Source organism: Bos indicus x Bos taurus, chromosome 25, assembly GCF_003369695.1.
Source record: "Bos indicus x Bos taurus breed Angus x Brahman F1 hybrid chromosome 25, Bos_hybrid_MaternalHap_v2.0, whole genome shotgun sequence".
NCBI lineage: Eukaryota > Metazoa > Chordata > Mammalia > Artiodactyla > Bovidae > Bos > Bos indicus x Bos taurus.
In genome coordinates, this window is record NC_040100.1 from 31,439,384 (window position 1) to 31,460,187 (window position 20,804).

General features: G+C 48.9%; 1 protein-coding gene and 1 non-coding gene across 3 annotated transcripts in view; one reads left to right on the forward strand and one right to left on the reverse strand.

The window, feature by feature from the left end:
• SNX29 (sorting nexin 29) overlaps positions 1-20,804 on the reverse strand; it is a 600,629-nt gene that overhangs the window by 202,395 nt on the left and 377,430 nt on the right. The gene's annotated exons all lie outside the window — the stretch shown is intronic.
• Positions 11,382-11,454, forward strand: TRNAG-CCC. The gene has a single exon. It is a non-coding gene; the product is annotated as a tRNA-Gly (tRNA).

Here is a 20,804-nt window from a genome sequence, read left to right on the forward strand (position 1 = left end):
CTTTCATGCACTGGAGAAGGAAATGGCAACCCACTCCAGTGTTCTTGCCTGGAGAATCCCAGGGACGGGGGAGCCTGGTGGGCTGCCGTCTATGGGGTCACACAGAGTCAGACACGACTGAAGTGACTTAGCAGCAGCAGGGAACTAGGATCCCAAAAGCTGTACAGCACAATTAAAAAAAAAAAAAATTTTTTTTAAAGCTGCTATTAACATTAACTGCAAATACCCAGTATGTGTCCTAGATAAAACTAGCAATGACTGTGGATCAGTAAGGTGAGGATGGAAGAGATCTGATGGGGTATCAGAGAGAGGGCAGTCAGATGAATCTGTAGCATGTGTCTGGACTTCTCTATACTTTCTACGAGGAAGATGCATTAATCCTGTAACCACTAACAGATGTATCTGTATCACATTACTGTATAAAGTAAATAAAACATTCTTTCCAATCCTCCCCCACTGGATGAGAGGGCCAATGTCTTCAAGTCTTCCTTGCATTGGGGCAAGAGGGCTGAGGGCAGCTCTGAAGCCTGTCCTCCAAACACCACTCTCCCCCTGCTGCTTCCACATGGAACCCAGTACCTTCTCTGGAACTCGTTTCTCTGAGTTTACCTCCACACCTAAGCCATCACTTTGCTGACAAAGGTCTGTTGAATCAAAGCCTTTTGACTTTTGGTTTTTCCAATAGTCATGTATGGATGTGAGAGTTGAACTGTAAAGAAGGCTGAGCACCAAAGAACTGATGCTTTCGAACTGTGGTGCTGGAGAAGACTCTTGAGACTCCCTTGGATTGCAAGAAGACCAAACCAGTCAACCCTAAAGGACATCAGTCCTGAATTTTCATTGGAAGGACTGATGCTGAAGCTAAAGTTCCAATACTTTGGCCACCTGATGCAAAGAGCCGACTCATTGGAAAAGACCCTGATGCTGGGAAAGATTGAAGGCAGGAGGAGAAGGGGACGACAGAGGATGAGATGGTTGGATGGTATCACTGACTCAGTGGATATGAGTTTGAGCAAACTCTGGGAGACTGGGAACAGGGAAGCCTGGTATGCTGCAGTCCATGGGGTCACAAAGAGTCGGACATGACTGAGCGACTGAACAACAACAAGGCTAGGAGAAGCTTCCTTGGCATGACACGAATCAGGCACACAGATCAGAGGCAGGACTCCCAGACAGTGAAGGCACTGGTGGCATCACCACACTTTTGAGTGCAGCCTTGTCTCAGATCGGACACGAACAAAGCTTGGACAAAGGGAACCTCACTTACAAAAAGGAAAGTTTTGACTGCCTGTCCCACCAGGCTGAGGGGAAGGGTGACCAGAAGGACCGAAACAAAAGACAAGTTGAGGACTTTAAGGACAGATGCCACTCACTCTACAGTAACGTGAACAAAGAGCTTCTTCAAAACGATCAATTTTAAAAAGAAGGTAGATGTATGGCAAAAACCACCACAATATTGTAAGGCAATTATCCTCCAATTAAAATAAATATATTTTTTAAAAAAGAAGGTATTTTCCTGATGGACAACTTTCCCTTTGGGTATGCTTGGCACGCTGTAGTCCATGGGGTCTCAAAGAGTCGGACGCGACTTAGCAACTGAACAAAACAACACATGGTTGTTTGTCGGGACCCTCTTGGACAGTGGGTGTAAGAACCTGAGAGCTGTTAAATCCTTCCCACTCAGGAGCTTTTCTTCTAACTGGTGGCATTATTGGCATCAGCAAGTCAGGAGACACGAATCAGCCTCAGTTTCAGGGTGGCTGGCTGGAAAAAGAATCCATGAACTTTCTGACCTTGGTGGATCCGTCTTGAAAACAAGGCCTGGGTCGACAGCAAGCGCAGGATGACAACTGGTGGCAAATCTTATTCACCAACTTAACCAGCTGTCTTTTCACACTGTCTACAGAGACTGGAGAAGGGAGCATCTGAGGGTTACAGCAATCCTCCCAAAAGCTGATTTGACTTCCAATTCTGGCCATGAAAGAAGTGTGGGGCAGAGATTTTGTATGAAAAATCAGCTTTCTATTGATACTGGCCACAAACATCCTCATGCCTTCCTGAAGCCCCAGGACTCTTGGAGGACACATGTTCGTGATGGAGCCTTCTCTTCAGTTCCCACCAACACAGAGCGTGAGATAGCATGGTCATCCTCACTTCCCTCTCCCTGGCCCCCCAGAGAAGGCGGCTCACCATCTGGGCTATGGTCTGGGTAGGGGGATCAGGGGGCAGTATGCTAGTTTGCAGGGAAAGGCAGAGCCCGTGGCTGGAGACACAGGGCAGCAGGATTTCGGGGCCTTTCTGGAGTGAACACCCCAGGTGCTGCACATATTAGCGTGTAGGGACAGGCAAGACCCACAGGCAATCAGAACCCTTTTCATCTCTGGGTACACAAGGCAGCCTTCACTGATTACCTGAGAGGTCACGTGGTTCTCTGAAGTCCCTGCTAGAAAGCAACAGAGATGCTGGCTGGAGGGGAAGCCAAAGTGTGGTGAACGCCTTTTGTTGATGTTCAGTCACTCAGTCGTGTCCGACTCTCTGTGACCCCATGGACTGCAGCATGACAGGCTTCCCTGTCCTTCACCATCTCTCAGAGTTTGCTCAAACTCATGTCCACTGAGTCAGTGATGCTATGTAACGATTTCATCCTCTGTCACCCCCTTCTCCTCCTGCCTTCAATCTTTCCCAGTATCAGGGTCTTTTCCCATGAATCAGCTGTTAGCATCCGGTGGCCAAAGCTGAATGCCTATGCACCAATGTATTTGCACACTTAATCCTCCAATAAACATGTGAAGCAAGTATTACTGCAAGTCATGTCCCCCTCCTTTCTTTCCCCAGCCTGTGTGCAGCTGGCTGTTCCCCCATCTTTCAAGATTCAGCTAAAAGAGGACTTCTTGTGAGACACCTTCCTGACCACCAGAACTAACCACACCCTCCACTGCTGCCCTGTACCGTCCCCGGGGCTCAGGCTGCAACTGGTTGCTCCCTGCAAGCTTGGGGACAGCAGCCTCCACGTCTTCTCGTTCACACTGGCCCTGGCACACTGTGGACCCTGATTGAGCATCTGGGACTGAGGAAGCAAGGGAATGATGAAGGAAGCTCCACTTCCATGAAAGTGTCAATCAAGCCTCCAACCGCTCTGGAGCAAATCCGCAGTCGTCATGCATGAGAAGGATGAGCTAGTTTGGAGATAAGAGGAACCAAAGGAAGAGAATCACAGTCTTTGTCTTCTAATTACAGGGCTCTCGGATTCACCGCTCAGAAGACAAGGCAAAAAGGCGGACAATACAGGACGGTGAATCGTGGTCCCAATCGTGAAACGACACCCGTAATTTACGTCTTCCAGGCGCTTTCTCACACACCCCCTCTTTTCAAATAGCCTTCCCCAAAGCGATTAGCTCTCACTTTGCACTGCCAGAAATGACAACTATTTCCCATTCCACCAATACCCTGCTTTCTCATCTCACTTTTCAAGAAGGAACAACACATCAGATGCACGGCTGTCTCCAGCTTGGTCAGCCAGGCCAGGCGACAGCCCTACGCTCTCCTCACATCCCCAGGAGGGAGGCAGCTGCCTGGTCTGGACCACTTTCAGGGTTCTGCGCTTATCTGTTAATTTGTTCTTCTGTTTGTACAAATATACAATTAGAGGCGTCAGCAGAGGCCAAAGACTCTCTGCTGGGAATAAAGAACTGGCAAACCAGAACTTTAAAGAGTCTTTACTTCTGTCCTCTGAGTAGTCCTGAAGCCTGCACAAACGCAGCCTGCCGCACTTCTGTAACTTTTTGTGGATGTGTCTGTTTTTCCCCAAAGACTCTGAGGGTCTCAAGGACCATATTCTCAGGGCCCCAGATGATATCAGGTACATACTGATCGCTCGGAGCATGTTTCCCGTGGATGAATAGACACACAGATGAGCAAACAGATGTGGGACGGGATGGTGGATGAGAGCAGAGATGAGAGGGTCGGGCTGGGAGACAATTATCTAATTTACTGAGAATGGACATCTAGTTTTTTTTCCCAAGTGATTAAATTGCATGGACAACATCTGTACAAAGGGCTTACTAAGCGGCATTTACTCTCACTGTTCAGGGACAGAGTTCAAGGGTATTGGACAGAACAGATGGACGTTTGGGGCCCAGCAGTCCCCACCCACAAGTAAAGCGCCAGCTGCTCCAGCAAAGACGTATACACCCTCGTTACTCAGACGTTTAGCCCGCAAATCCACATTAGGTTCTTCTTATGGCCCTGGCACTCTGGGTACCAGGGAGTTGGCAGAGGAGATGAAGGAGCACACAGTCTACCCAGGGAGACAGTCTTTAAACAACTGATAACACAATTATGGTGTGAAAAGTCCACAGAGAAAAACCAGGCTCACTAAGGTGTCTGGGAAGGCGATAGGGAAAGGGGTTTGGAGGGACCATGGTGAGAGCTGGAGCCCGAAGGAGGACAGCAAGGCTCTGGCCTTTGCTCAGTGGAAGGAAACCTCCAAGCGGATTTAAGCAAGAGAGAGACTGGAAGAGACCTCATCTGAATAAGTCACTCTGGCTGCAGAGGAAAGACTGGGCAATAGGCAAGAGGAACAGCCAGGAGGCTGCTGAGCAAGCGTGTGTGTACACACACACACACACACGCACGCATGCGCGCGCCATCTCAATTCTACACGCTGGATCGCTTGCCAACCTGTCTGCCCACCGCCTTTTCATCGACAGATTTTTTTTTTAAGGCGGACCTCTAAGAAGAAATCCACAACTGTCTACAGCTTCTCTAGGCTTAATTGCTAATAGAAAGCTATTCTTCAGTTACAAATTTTCAGACAATCTCGAGCAAGAGACTCAGGCTTCTTAGGAAGGAGCTGAGAGCATTCAACTTATCCAAACTCACTCCTGCTACAGATGAAAAGTGGCTGGGTCCCCCATGCATACTTCTTCAGCCTCACACCACATCAGGGGGTCTTGTCTGCTCCTGACAGGTCCCCAAAGTTTCTAGAAGCTGCTCCAAGGGCTTAGTGGCCAGACAGCCTCCCCTCACACCCTTCTTCAGCAAGACCAGCTTAGCTTCTAGAGACTTCCCTGGAGATCCAATGGTTAAGACTCTGTGCTTCCACTGCAAGGGGCAGGGGTTTGATCCCTGGTCAGGGAACTAAGATCCTGATGATGCCCAGCAAAAGCAAACAAGCAAAAAAACAAACAACAGCAAAAAAAAAAAAAAAATATATATATATATATATACACACACACACACCCTGCTGCTGTTGCTGCTGCTAAGTCACTTCAGTCGCGTCCGACTCTGTGCGACCCCATAGACGGCAACCCACTAGGCTCCTCTGTCCCTGGGATTCTCCAGGCAAGAAAACTGGAGTGGGTTGCCATTTCCTTCTCCAGTGCATGAAAGTGAAAAGTGAAAGTGAAGTCGCTCAGTCGTGCCTGACTCTTAGCGACCCCATGGACTGCAGCCCACCAGGCTCTTCCATCCATGGGATTTATACACCCTAGCTTCTATCAATACTTCAACGCATTTCCCAAACTGAGTTTCCAAGGCAGACCTCCTTTCAAAGAAAAGGTTACACAAGCATGATTTACTCAAGAAGACAGACGTTTAGGCCCCACTGAGCCAACTGCCTCATCTCACCCTCAACTCTCACTGAACAGCCAGAGACAGAGAGGCACAGAGCTACCAGAAGATGCCAAGGAGAAGTGGCACTGTGCAAACTCTAGAATCCAAACATGCCCTCCCCAGGCTTCCGCTGTAACTGGCGAGTGGGTGTAGGGCTTCCCTGAATACGCAGCAAACAACTGAAGCTGTCACTTAGAAATTAGCCAGACAACCAGCCGCATTAACAGCATTAAGATGTATCAAGGAGGTTTAAGCGGCAGCTCTGAGGAGCTCACAGCTGCACACAGGAGCCGATTTGGGTCTATCTGGGTTGATGCGCTGGAGACACCAGGCCATAAGGACAACAGATGCCCCTCACCTCCACCCCCGGCTTGTTCATTTTCACATTTATGGACCCTAAACCCCCTGCCTCTCCAGATTCGAGATCAGGGGTTACATGATGGCCCACAGGCCAAATCTAGCTTGCGTTTGTAAATAAACTTTCTGTGGACCACAGTGACACAGCTATGACGTGTGTGTATCACCTGCGGCTGCTGCCACTCCATCCCCAAAGTCCAGTCCCTGTGACAGACAGTAGGACCCGCGACACCTAAAACGCTGACTCTCTGGGCATCTATGGGAAAAGTGTGCCCACTGCTGCTGTCGCTGATGGCTGAACAGATGAGAGCGATCATCAGCAATCTCAGGGAAACACTTCTTCACACAAATGTGTGAGCTCCACGGCTTCACGAAATGACTTTCAGTGACTTGAGACTAAAGAGACGCCCCCAATCTTAATGGAGGGGGAGGGATAAGAAGTGACATTTAAGGTATGGTGTATTAACACACATATATGGAATCCAGAAAAACAGGACCGGGGGGATTTGCAGGGCAGGAATAGAGGCATCAGGAGGTGGGGGCGGGGGGAGGGGAAGAAGAGGGTGGGACTGAGAGCGGCACTCACATGTATACACTACTGTGTGTGAAACAGACGGCTCGTGCAAAGCTGCTGCACAAGCCAGGAGCCCAGCTCAGTGCTCAGCAGGTGGGACGGGGAGCGGGAGTGAGGCTCACAAGGGAGGGGGTATATGTGTGGAAGTGTTAGCTGCTCAGTCGTGTCTGACTCTTTGTGACGCCCACCCCCATGGACTGCAACCCGCCAGGCTCCTCTGTCCATGGGATTTTCCAGGCCAGAATACTGGAGTGGGTCGCCATGCCCTTCTCCAGAGAATCTTCCTGACCCAGGGATCAAACTCAGGTCTCCCGCATTGCAGGCAGATTCTCTACCATCTGAGGGGTGTGGCAGTGGGATGGAGGCTTCACAGGGAGGGGATACATGTATACCTACAGGTGATTCCCGCTGCTGTACAACAGAAACCAGTACAACATTGTAAAGCAACTATACTCCAATCAAAAAACATTTTTTTTAAACACAAATGACATTTAAGGCCCTTATATGCATTCATTTACCTCAACCTCACAGCAGTGTTCTACCGTGAGGACTCTGTGTCTGGCCCTATTCTGTGAGAGGCTCAGGGAGGCTCTGTGAGGTACCCGTGGACACAGCGAGAATTCAAAGCCCAGTTTAGCTCAACCCCAAGCTGTGCTCTTCTGCCTACATCCGCTGCCTCCCCCCAGAGAATCCTGAGTGCAAAACAAGAATCCAGCCTAATCTCTGAAGGCAGGAATCTGCTCCTGTGACAGAAAGGAAGACACTTGGGCAATCAGAGAGGTATTCACCTTCGCTCTCTGCGGCTACCAATGCGTCTGGACTGTATTTCTGCCGTCACGGGTGTGGTGATTACATAGGCAGATAAGTGGGCACTGCTGACTGGCAGATAAAATCAGAAGGACTCTGGAATGTTTCCTCCCAGGATTTTTATGGGGATTTAATGTCTACTCTTTCTAAATAATGGAGCCACACCCTGGAGGCTGCTTCAGGACTGCGGAGTGGGCTGGCAGGGTAAGTTTCTGAGGAATTTCTCCAGCAATTCCCAGAGAATGCCCAGGTCCTCAGGGAAAGACGCAGGGTCTGGTGTCTTAAAGTCAGGTACCTCTGAGCCTCACCGCTTACTATCCATGAAATCTGTGCCCAGTTTCCTTTTCTGTAAAATGTGGCCAGCACTCGCCCATCCCAACCTCTGTACCATTATTATAAACCACCCAACACACTGCCTGTGTGGTTTTGTGGTCGCCCTCAGCTGCCATTTCCCACCTTCCCTGTCACGTCCCTGCAGGAGAAAGACAACAGGAAGGGGAACTTGGGCCAGCGCTGAACTTCAGCGATCCTGCCTTCAGCTTGGGTCGCTTGATGTGGCTGTGCTGGGTCTTGGTTGCGGTCCATGCAGGACTCCTCTTGTTTCGGACCATGGGCCCCAGAGCACAGGCTCAGTAGCTGTGGTGCACGGGCTTAGTTGCTCTGTGCTATGTGGGATCTTCGTTCCCGGATCAGGGATCAAACCCGCGTCCCCTGCATGGGAAGGCGGATTCTTAACTACAGGACCTTAAGGAAGTTCATTTGTTTTCTTAAATCGGAACCCATTTTCTACTACTGAGAATCCACCATCTCTCCTGATCTGCCTTGGGGGCCGCCCACCAGCTACCCTGAGCAGAGCAGCACTGGCCCCACAGGGAGGGACAGACACTTGGGCAAGCCGTCCGTGTTCTCCCGCGCCCGGCGCTTCTCGTCCCTTCCAGCTGTGTCACAAGGAGCAAAGAGCACTGACGTCGCCCGTGTCCCTCCTAGTCGGTGCTAAGGCGCCAAAGAAAGAACAGTCCCCTTGGTTTCTGCACAGCGGTAACAGAGACCCAGAACCGCCTCTCTTCTCCCTGACCTGTCCCCTCTGCGGGAACCAAAGGCTTCCTGTTTCATTTCTTACCCTTCAACCCCCTCCTATTAACACTGAGCTGGCACTGTATTTGCCACACGTCTGCAAATAATACAGCCCAGGCTGAAAACGCATCTGTGGGTTTTCCCTTCCCTGCACTTCCAGGATTTCAATTTTTTTTTCTTTTTTAAGCAAACCACTTCTCTTGATTGACATCTTGCCAAAAGGCCCAGTGTTAACAGCAGTGCCCCGGCTGCTATGTGGGGCAGCTGAGGGCTCGGGCATGCATGCAGGGCAGCAGGACAGCAAGAGCGAAGGGCATGGACGGCAGCGCCCAGCCCCCGGGGCCCTCTCCCCTGTGGTGTTAGCCTGGCAAGTGACTCACCCTCTCTGAGCCTCTGTTTCCTTCTCTGTAGAATAAATACATCAGTTCCACCTGCCTTACAGGGTTGTCCTGAAGAAGTGAGACAACTGATGTTAAGTGCAGGGAAGAAAGTCCAAGATGCCAGGGCTTCATGTGCAGCCGTGGCTGTGGTCACCCAGAGCGGCCTGGGACGTGGAGACCCAATAGGAATCCTCTCAAGGCCAAGTCCACTGGGCTGGGTGTGGAGATGGATCTAATACTTCTGGAAGGTCTGAGCACCTCTCACTTGTCACACCCACAGCAGCTCAGGGGCTGGCGAGGCGCAGGTCTGGGCAGCTGTGTCTCCCATCGATCCTGGAGAAAGAACAGAGCCCATCTGGCTGTCATGCACAGGATACCCTCTGTGTCCTTCACATGAGAAAACCCTATAAAGGTGACTTTAAAAGTCACCCAGAGGCGGCTCCTATGGTCTTCACTGTCCTTCCAGACATGTTATTGCCGCTTGTCATCACAGCGGTCGTCCAAAGTGCGAGGCTTTTCCTTCATTTGCGTGTTTGTTCAGGAGGTTTGGGGGTAGCTGATGGAGACCGAGGCAGGAGGGGACCACGGGCCACTGGGCGCAACCCCTGCGCATGTCACTCACCAGGGAGAGGGGCTTCTGGGCCCCGGCTGGGTGAGAGCCTGGAGACCAGCTGTCCTGCCACCTACCCCGACCCCAGTGTCCTCTCTTCAGAGGCCTCGGGCCCCTGGGGGACACAGTTTGAAACCCACCACCCTGGAGAAAAACTCCCGTTCCCTGAGAGGAGAATCCCCAGGCCTCCGGGGACTCTGGATTCACTTCCTGCCACCAACCACATCCAACCAGGCTCCTTCCTCACCCACTCCCCGGACGTGTGCCTTGCATGGTTGGCATCTTCTGAACCCGACAAGGCTCAGATGGCCCCGCTCAGTAAAGCCTTTGGAATGAGACGTTCCTCTTTTGCAAAGACAGCTGAAGGCCGCCCCGTGCTGCTCCCATGCACTTTGCACGTGTGTCTTGTTACAGCCTGGAGGTCACGGGTTTACTCCCTGCTTCTCTGGATGCCTGAGAGCTGACCAGGCACCAGGAGGTGCTCTCACCCACCTCAGATGCCCACGACCTCTCACAGGGCCCAGCAACAGGGTCATGATCTGCGACAACATCTATCATTTTGTCCTAACAGCAAGGTCTGGAAGGATAGCACCAAACTCATCAGGATGGTGGTCGTGGGGGGAGAGGAGGGTGGAATTGAGGGCATTCGTTAAAAAGATTTTAACTTAATGCCTGAACGTTTGCATGTGGAATGTACTCAGGTAATTCTGCGTGCGTGCTCAGTCGCTCAGTTGTGTCCAACTCTTTGCGACCCCATGGACTGCAGTCTGCTGGGCTCCTCTGTCCATGGGATTCTCCAGGCAGGAATACTGGTGGGGGTTGCCGTGCCCTTTTCCAGGGTATCTTTCTGACCAGGGATCGAGCCTGCATCTCTTATGTCTCCTGCATCGGCAGGTAGGTTCTTTACTACTAATGCCAGCTGGGAAGCCCACTCATGTAATACCAGTGCTTTCCAAAAAAATGTTTAAATGATAGCAGCTGCAGTGAGTTGATGGCAGCCCCCCCCGCCCCACTTCAAATGGTATGTCCATATCTTAAGCCCCAGAATCTCTAATTCTGACTTTATTTGGAAAAACAATTTTACAGATGTAACTAAGTCAAAGATCTCAAAATGAGACTACCCTGGATTATCCAAGTGGGCCCTCAACTCAATGACCAATGTCCTTACGAGAGAGCCACTGAAAGAACCAGAAGGCCAGGTGAAGACAGAGGTGGAGACTGAAATGATGTGGCCACAAGCCAAGGAATGCTCCGGCCGCTGTAAGAGGCAGGAAGGCTCTTTCCCTGGAGTCTCCAGACAAAGCCTGGCCCTGGCCAGTGTCAATGCTCTACTTTTATTATTTATTTAAGATTTTAAAGATTCTTTTTTTAATGTGGACCATTTTTTTTTAAGTCTTTATTAAATTTGGTACAATTCAATTTGTTGCTTCTGTTTCGGCTATTGGCTACCAGGTATGGGATCTTCACTCCCCGACCAGGGATCGAACCTGCACCCCCTGCATTGGAAGGCGAAGTCTTAACCATTGGACTGCCAGGGAAGTCCAAAGCCTTGATATCAGGCTTCTGGCTTTCAGAACTGTGAGAGAATGAATGTGTGTTGTTTTAAGCCACCAAGCTCGTGGAGATTTGTTACATTCATTGATCTCTTGCCAGGCCTGTGTTATACATTTTAAATGCCTCATTACTCTAAGGGGTTGATACTATTACCATCCTCATTTTATAGATGAGGAAACAGACACTCAGAGAGTGGACTTCACGTGCTCAAGGGCACAGGGCTGTAAGCGGCCAAGCCAGGAGTGGACTCAGGGGTCGGCTCCAGAGCCTTCAATGCATGGTAACATGTAACGAAAGAACACAGCTTTGGGGTTTCACAGATCTAGGCTTATACTCTTGCTCTGCCATCCCAACCAAGGCCCCCAACTTCTCCAAGCCCCACTCTCCTCAACTATAAAGCAGGCTCAGGACCTCCCTGGTGGTCCAGTGGCTACGACTCCGTGCTCCCAACGCAGGGGGCCCAGGTTCAATCCCTGGTCAGGGAACTAGACGCCACAGGCTGAAGCAAAGATCTCCAGTGTACAACTAAGACCTGGTGCAGCCAAATAAATATTATTTTTTAATTAAAAAAAAAAAGCAGGCAAGTAATACTTCTCTACTGTGCTTATTATGGATTAAATAGAAGAAAGAAAACACAGAGTCTGGGATGTAGTATCCCGGTGCTGGGCACAGAGGGGGCCCTCAGCAAGCATCTCCTGAAGGCATGGGAGATGGGCCAGGGTTTTATTTATTTACTGGTAGGGACAGTCATGTCAGAAGTCAGGGGTAGGAAGTGGCTAGAAGACATGTTCTTCCATGAGGAACACACTGACTACAGGTGCAAACCGTTTCCTGCATTTGCTCGCCCAACCTGACCCGCAGTGGGATCAGAAGCGCCAGATGGGAGGGAAGACAGATGGGTCGATCAATTCCACAGAACAGCGCGGGCAGTTGGTCCGCCTTAGGGGCTCCATCGTGTGAGTATAAAAGATGATGGCACTGGTCGGGGAAAGAATTCTTTTAAAGCTGAGCTCCGGTTCTCAAACACTAAAAAGGCCCATTCCGCAATTTGTCCTCAGGCAACTTGCTATGTGATGTCCGGCAATGAACTCCAAAACAGTACTTTCCGAAATGCTCATGTGTCAAAGTTAACAGCCCCGACACACACTCACACAAGCAGGCGCGCGCGTGCGCACGCACACACAAACACACACACACCACCCCCACCCCCACAGCGGCTCCCACAACCAGCTAAACAATGGCCACATCACGGCTGGGCAGACTTCACTTGCTGCCACTGATGACTTAGGAAGCCAATCACCAAAACCCTCACTCACTTAGAGCGCCAAACCATTCCCTACAGAGATCAGACACAAGAAGCAGTCCTGCCACGGAGCAATCTGCCTGATCTTCAACCTGTTATCAACAAGCAATAAATAATGAAGTTTTGCTAAAGATGCTGGGGACAGTGCAATTTAGCATCTGTTTTATAATCACAGCTCCCAAAGTGTGATGCTTCCCGAGTCCCCTTTGAAACTGATGGTTTCCCAAGACAATGTGTTTTGGAACTGAGAGCACAGTCCTCGGTTCACAGCCTGGCCCCCGCTCTGTTTCCAGCATGCTGAGTAGAAGCAGGTAAAGTCATTTCCTTGTTCTGGACCTTCATTTCCTGTCCAAGGAAAGGAAAGGGCAGGATGAAGAGGTGGACTGTGGCTGTTTAAGGCCTGGCGTCCACTCCCCTCCTGGGAGATCAGCCCACCCAAGGGCTGAGACTCGAGCGGAGCATACCCTATACCCGGATCCAAGGCGAGCACCAAACAATGCAGGTCAGTCAGCATGTCCCGTCCTTACGGCCACAGTGATTAGTTCAAGATTGGTCAACAAACCAAACTGGTTCAATAGGAGTGAAGCCTGGAGGTTTCGCTGGCAACACTGGACAGTTTCATTCTTCCTCCTGACAATGTCCGAGAAGACGGGACCACTGCTCACCCTGGTCTCAACTTTTCAGTGACCCGCTGAAACAAATGCCATGCTCTGCTGAGGCCGCTTTGACTCGAGTCCTCTGTTTCTGCCGCTGAACACATCCTGATACAGAAACCATGACCCTCTCCGATTCCGGCATTTATTTCATTCCATATGTTTTCCTAGGAAGGCCAAGCCCTCCAAGTGAAAACCCAAAGGAAATCCTTCAATCCCTGCTGCCAAGGAGAGACTGTGAGCTGCTTAAAGGCACAGACCACGTCGATCTTGTTTTTGATCTCCAGTTCAAAGAACAGTACGCAGAATCCAGGAAACTGAGAACCCGACACACAGGGACTGGAGGAACAGATCAATAAGCAGAGGTCTATACGCTGCGGGCCCTAGACAACCTTTACTTCTCTAATCAGCATCGCCATGAGAGCTGCCATAACCACCAGCATCACGGTTCAGGGAGTGCTACCGAGGTGCCAGGCATCAAAAGCTCTGCAGAGACCATCCAACTGAGGCTCATCACCACGCTGGCAGGCAAGTATGCGGTCACCACTGGAAGTCACCAGGGCCAGCCACAATAACTCTGCTGTTTCCAGCTGCCTGGCAGGACTGTACTTCCCCACCCATCCAAAGTGATGTGTGACCAAGGGACCTGCTTAACCAATGAAACAAGAGAGAAGTGAGGTGTCTCACATCTGGGAGGAAGAGAAGACTGTGTGCTCAGCCAGACTGTCTAGTCCCCCATCACAGCCTGGGTGCGGGTGTGAGGATGACAAGATGCAGCAGAGGCCCAGCCAGTTCGTGAAGGGCACGCCACATGGACGAGACAGAAACCACTGTGTCTTCCTTATCGGCATTTTGGAGTTCTTTGCTACGGCAGCATAACGCAGCCCACCCTGACTAATATATCAACTCCATTTTACAGAAGGGAAAACTGAGGCTCAAAGAGGTGAAGGGCCTCGTCCCAAGCCATGTCATTACTGAGGCCGAGAGGCACGTGCAGGCCAGGAGAAGACAGCCGTGGCCACTGTCCCTCAGGTTCCGAGGAGTTGCTATCTATGCCGCCAACCAGCCGCCTCAGGGCCTTTGCTGTTAGCCTGGCCCACATGCTCCTGGTGGGAAATCCAGGCAGTAGGGAAACAGGTGTTGGTCCCTCTGTGCCTCCGAAACCGAGATCTACCCGCAAACAGTCCAGTTTGTAGCCTAGACCCAGGGAGAGAACCAACTAAAGTGCGTGGATTCCAGACCTCCAGATCCCATAAGATCATAAATGCTGTTATCTCAAACTGTTATTCCTGCCCCTACATTTTGGGACAATTTGTTATGCAGAAATAGACAACTGGTACAACCCCTAAAACCCACTCCAGTATTCTTGCCTGGAGAATTCCGTGGATTGAGGAGCCTGATAGGCTACAGTCCACGGGCTCACAAAGAGTCAGACACGACTGAGCGACTTCACCTCACCACAACCCCTAAAAAGTATAACGGTGAGTTTTGTTCACTCTTTCGGTGCTAGCCCTTCAGGAATCATTGGCACTGCCCAATTAGTCCCAGTGATGCTACGGGAGCCAAAATCAGGAGGCCTAAAACTCTGACCCTGGGATAAACCGGAGCGGGGGACTGCCCACACTTCAGTCCATCAGGAGTCCATCAGGAGGCACCGTTGTGATGTTTGCCACACTCACATATTGTTTACTTGCACTACTGTTCACTGATGTCATTTTTAAATCAACTCTTTTTACTTATAAAATTTACTCAGCAGGAAATCACTCTGGCAAATAGAAAACCAAATGCACTTGCGATATAGAGAAAGCAAACTGAATCCAGTGAAAAGAGAACTTCATTAAATTCGTAGTGTCACGATTCTCAACACCACCTGTGTTAGAATCACTTGTGGCAACAAGAAGGGTGTCCTGGCCCCACTGCAGAAACTCTCCTTCCACTGAACTGGGGTTGAGCCCTTGCATCCGGACCTTGAGACATCCCGGAATACACGCTTGTGGCTCATGGGCTCTGGCGAGGGCCTGGATGCCATCAACCCAGCTTGGCTCACATGGGCATCTCCTCCAGCATGCTGCTGATAGGGAGGACCCAGTCGACACTCCAAGGCCAGTTCTCTGTATTGCTGGTGCACGGGTCAACCCCTGACACACAGAGGATGCTAACAGGTCTACAGTGAATAAACAGAGGAGGTGTTATCCTGGATCCCGGGGGACGGGCAAGATCTGACCACCATCCAGGGGAGAAGTGATATTCCAGCTGGGGCCCCGGGGCAGAGGGGGCAAGCTTCCTCCAGCCAGCCCTCACTCTCCCATCAATAGTTTCTCCCATTAAGCCCTGGTTTGGTTCCAGGCCACCAAGAAAAGCAAAAATTCTCTCTGTAATTGATAGATAATTTCATATTCAAATTGGAAATGCTTAAAAGAGACATCATGAGAATCAGGGGGTGGGAGACGTGTGATATTTAGTTCCATGAACATGACAACAACATATAAAAAATGAAGACAACGAATGTTGATCATCGTGAGACATATAAATCCATGATCCCTTGCCAGAGTAGGGGGCAGGCTTCGAATTTACCAAGTACTTTCTGAGCAGCCATAGTCAGGATGCTATGGTGGGAAGTGAGAGCTAATATCCATTCATTCATTGATTCATGCCATAAATACTTAATACTGTCTGCCAGGTACTGGGACACAGTCAAGTTTACAATGGACAAAGGTTGAGAGAGCAAATAACTCTATGCCAAGCAGTGATAACTTGAAGCTGTGAAGAAAAACGTTAATAATGCAGGGGGTGTGGGAACTATTTTATTCAGGCTTTTGACAAGCTGATATTTGACCCCAACTTTGGATCATTTAGAGAGATTATCTCATTTAATTCAAACCTCAAAGAACTCTCTTGGGGGTATCACCCCATGTAAGGACAGGACATGAAGAATAAAAAAGTGAGACTGATCAGCTCCATGCTTACCAGTCCTGATGACGTGGGCACATTATCTATCTCACTTGTGCCTTAGTTTTCTTATCTCTAAAATGGAATCAGGAATAGCCACCTTATGGGCTTGCTATACCTGTAAACCACTTGGGGATGTACTTGGTATATAAAAAGTGCTCAATAAATGTTGCCCATTGAAGGCAGGAGTGGAAATGCCACTCTCACTTTTAGGGACTTCATTATCTGATGGAGAAGCCAAATGATACACTGGGGCAACCAGGGGATGAACATATCCATGGACATGCCATGTTGATTCACACTACCAGTCCCTTCTCCTGACAGACCCATCTTTCCAACCAACTCCTACTCGTCCTTCAAAACCCAAGTCAAATGTTTCCTCTCTTATAACTTTCAGAATAATCTCAGCAGTTAATTAACCCAGCACTGTGCCATCATTACACCTGATTCTACGTAATTCTCTTATTTGGTCATTCAACACATTTGTACCAAGAGCCCTCCCTCTGCCAGACCCTCCTCACCCAATCCTGCAATTACATGGTTACTGGGTCTCTGTGTGTCCTCCATTGGACAGCAAACTTCTGTCCAGTGGCAGGAAAAAACAAACTGGATAAAATTCCATATATCACAGTAATCCAAGTCTATGCCCCAACCAGTAACGCTGAAGAAGCTGAAGTTGAACTGTTCTATGAAGACCTACAAGACCTTTTAGAACTAACACCCAAAAAAGATGTCCTTTTCATTATAGGGGACTGGAATGCAGAAGTAGGAAGTCAAGAAACACCTGGAGTAACAGGCAAATTTGGCCTTAGAATACGGAATGAAGCAGGGCAAAGACTAATAGAGTTTTGCCAAGAAAATGCACTGGTCATAGCAAACACCCTCTTCCAACAACACAAGAGAAGACTCTATACATGGACATCACCAGATGGTCAACACCGAAATCAGATTGATTATATTCTTTGCAGCCAAAGATGGAGAAGCTCTATACAGTCAACAAAAACAAGACCAGGAGCTGACTGTGGCTCAGACCATGAACTCCTTATTGCCAAATTCAGACTGAAATTGAAGAAAGTAGGGAAAACCACTAGACCATTCAGGTATGACCTAAATAAAATCCCTTATGATTATACAGTGGAAGTGAGAAATAGATTTAAGGCCCTAGATCTGATAGATAGAGTGCCTGATGAACTATGGAATGAGGTTCGTGACACTGTACAGGAGACAGGGATCAAGACCATCCCCATGGAAAAGAAATGCAAAAAAGCAAAATGGCTGTCTGGGGAGGGCTTACAAATAGCTGTGAAAAGAAGAGAGGCGAAAAGCAAAGGAGAAAAGGAAAGATATAAACATCTGAATGCAGAGTTCCAAAGAATAGCAAGAAGAGATAAGAAAGCCTTCTTCAGTGATCAATGCAAAGAAATAGAGGAAAACAACAGAATGGGAAAGACTAGGGATCTCTTCAAGAAAATTAGAGATACCAAAAGAACATTTCATGCAAAGATGGGCTCGATAAAGGACAGAAATGGTATGGACCTAACAGAAGCAGAAGATATTAAGAAGAGATGGCAAGAATACACAGAAGAACTGTACAAAAAAGATCTTCACGACCCAGATAATCACGATGGTGTGATCACTGACCTAGAGCCAGACATCCTGGAATGTGAAGTCAAGTGGGCCTTAGAAAGCATCACTATGAACAAAGCTAGTGGAGGTGATAGAATTCCAGGTGAGCTCTTTCAAATCCTGAAAGATGATGCTGTGAAAGTGCTGAACTCGATATGCCAGCAAATTTGGAAAACTCAGCAGTGGCCACAGGACTGGAAAAGGTCAGTTTTCATTCCAATCCCAAAGAAAGGCAATGCCAAAGAATGCTCAAACTACCACACAATTGCACTCATCTCACACGCTAGTAAAGTAATGCTCAAAATTCTCCAAGCCAGGCTTCAGCCATATGTGAACTGTGAACTTCCTGATGTTCAAGCTGGTTTTAGAAAGGGCAGAGGAACCAGAGATCAAATTGCCAACATCCGCTGGATCATGGAAAAAGCAAGAGTTCCAGAAAAACATCTATTTCTGCTTTATTGACTATGCCAAAGCCTTTGATTGTGTGGATCACAATAAACTGTGGACAATTCTGAAAGAGATGGGAATACCAGACCACCTGACCTGCCTCTTGAGAAATGTGTATGCAGGTCAGGAAGCAGCAGTTAGAACTGGACATGGAACAACAGACTGGTTCCAAATAGGAAAAGGAGTTCGTCAAGGCTGTATATTGTCACCCTGCTTATTTAACTTATATGCAGAGTACATCATGAGAAACGCTGGACTGGAAGAAACACAAGCTGGAATCAAGATTGCCGGGAGAAATACCAATAACCTCAGATATGCAGATGACACCACCCTTATGGCAGAAAGTGAAGAGGAACTCAAAAGCCTTTTGATGAAAGTGAAAGTGGAGAGTGAAAAAGTTGGCTTAAAGCTCAACATTCAGAAAACAAAGATCATGGCATCTGGTCCCATCACTTCATGGGAAATAGATGGGGAAACAGTGGAAACAGTGTCAGACTTTATTTTTCTGGGCTCCAAAATCACTGCAGATGGTGACTGCGGCCACGAAATTAAAAGACATTTACTCCTTGGAAGGAAATTTATGACCAACCTAGATAGCATATTCAAAAGCAGAGACATTACTTTGTCAACAAAGGTCCGTCTAGTCAAGGCTATGGTTTTTCCTGTGGTCATGTATGGATGTGAGAGTTGGACTGTGAAGCACCGAAGAATTGATGCTTTTGAACTGCGGTGTTGGAGAAGACTCCTGAGAGTCCTTTGGACTGCCAGGAGATCCAACTAGTCCATTCTGAAGGAGATCAGCCCTGGGATTTCTTTGGAAGGAATGATGCAAAAGCTGAAACTCCAGTACTTTGGCCACCTCATGCGAAGAGTTGACTCATTGGAAAAGACTCTGATGCTGGGAGGGATTGGGGGCAAGAGGAGAAGGGGATGACAGAAGATGATATGGCTGGATGGCATCACTGACTCGATGGACGTGAGTCTGAGTGAACTCTGGGAGTTGGTGATGGACAGGGAGGCCTGGCGTGCTGCGATTCATGGGTCACAAAGAGTCGGACACGACTGAGCAACTGATCTGATCTGATCTGATCTGAAGTAAACAAAGGGGCCCATCACTTCAAGGCAAACAGATGGAGGAAAAGCAGTGACAGATTTTATTTTCTTGGGTTCCAAAATCATTATGGACACTGACTGCAGCCATGAAATTAAAAGAAACTTGCTCCTTGGAAGGAAAGCTATGACAAACCTAGACAGAGTATTAAAAAGCAAAGCCTTCCCTTTGCCAACAAAGGTCGGGTTAGTCAAAGCTATGGTTTTTTCAGCAGTCAGGTATAGATGTGAGAGTTGAACCATAAAGAAGGCTGAGCAAGGAAGAATTGATGCCTTTGAATTATAGTGTTGGAGAGGACTCTTGAGAGTCCCTTGGACAGCGAGGAGACCAAACCAAAACAGTCAATACTAAAGGAAATCAGTCCTGAATATTCATTGGAAGGACTGATGCTGAAGCTCCAAGACTTTGGCCACGTGATGCAAGGACCTGATTCACTGGAAAAGACTCTGATGCTGGCAAAAACTGAGGGCAAGAGGAGAAGGGGGCGACAGAAGACGAGATGGTTGGATGGCATCACCAACTCAATGGACACGAATCCGAGCAAACTCCGGGAGATAGCAAAGGACAGGGAAGGCTGGCGTGCTGCAGTCCACAGGGTCGCGAAGAGTCAGACGCGACTTAGCAACTGAACAAAAACAAAAGGCAACATAAGAAAAGTAGGCAAAGTGGGTGGTCCAGAGGGGAAGAGGGTTACAGGAGCTCAGAAGCTAAAAGTAAACACAGAAGTTAGAACTGAAGGAGTCACTGCGGGCTTTAGAATGAGCCAGAGTTTCAAGGGCGGGGATGACCTGGGAGGGTGGGCACGGAGGAGGGGGAGACACATACTCATGAAGGATACAAGCAAGCTTTTCCAAGTCAGGATCTCTGGGAGAGAGGCACTTGATCTTATACTCTCTTCAGTTGGATAATGCTTCATTTCTTTCAAAAATAGATTCTTACATTATTTGCGTCATTTAGAAAAAAAATTGAAAGCAGATCTGAAAGACAAAAAGCAGAGAAGCAAGGCAACGCAAGTTGGAGGTCATGCGCACAGGGGAGGGGCTGGCCTCTGGCCCACAGGCCGAGAGTGAGGGGCCAGGCAAGGCCAGGGTCACGTCCCGCTGCAGCATCTGCCAGACCTTTCTAAAACGAAGCTAACAGCACATAAAAAACAGAAAAACAACACGGACCTACTGTACAGGACAGGGAACCATATCCGATACCTTGTAATAACCTATAATGGAAAAGAATCTGAAAGAAGAAAATATACAATTGAATCACTTTGCTGTATACCTGAAACTAACACAGCATTCATTGTAAGTCAAATCTACTTCAATGGGGGGTGGAGGGGGAGGGAAGAAACTAAAAGATCTGCGGGCTTCCCTGGTGGTTCAGTGGTAAAGGATTCGCCTGCCAGTGTAGGAGACAAGGGTTTGACCCCTGTTCTGGGAAGATCCCACATGCTATAAGATAACTAAGCCCATACACCCCAACTCCTGAGCCTGTGCTTCTCTGGAGCCCAGGAGAGGGAACTGCTGAAGCCTGGACGCCTGAGAGCCGTGCTGCACAAAAAGAGGAACCACTGCAATGAGAAGCCTGCTCGTCACAACTAGAGAGCAGCCTTCACAGCAACGAAGACCCAGCACAGGCCAAATAAATAAATATCGCTCTGCCTGTACAGAGACTCTGGGAGCCACAGCTGGCTGGGAGCCTCACTGTAACAGGGGGAGGTGGGGATTCACACCGGGGGCACATGCTCTCATGCCG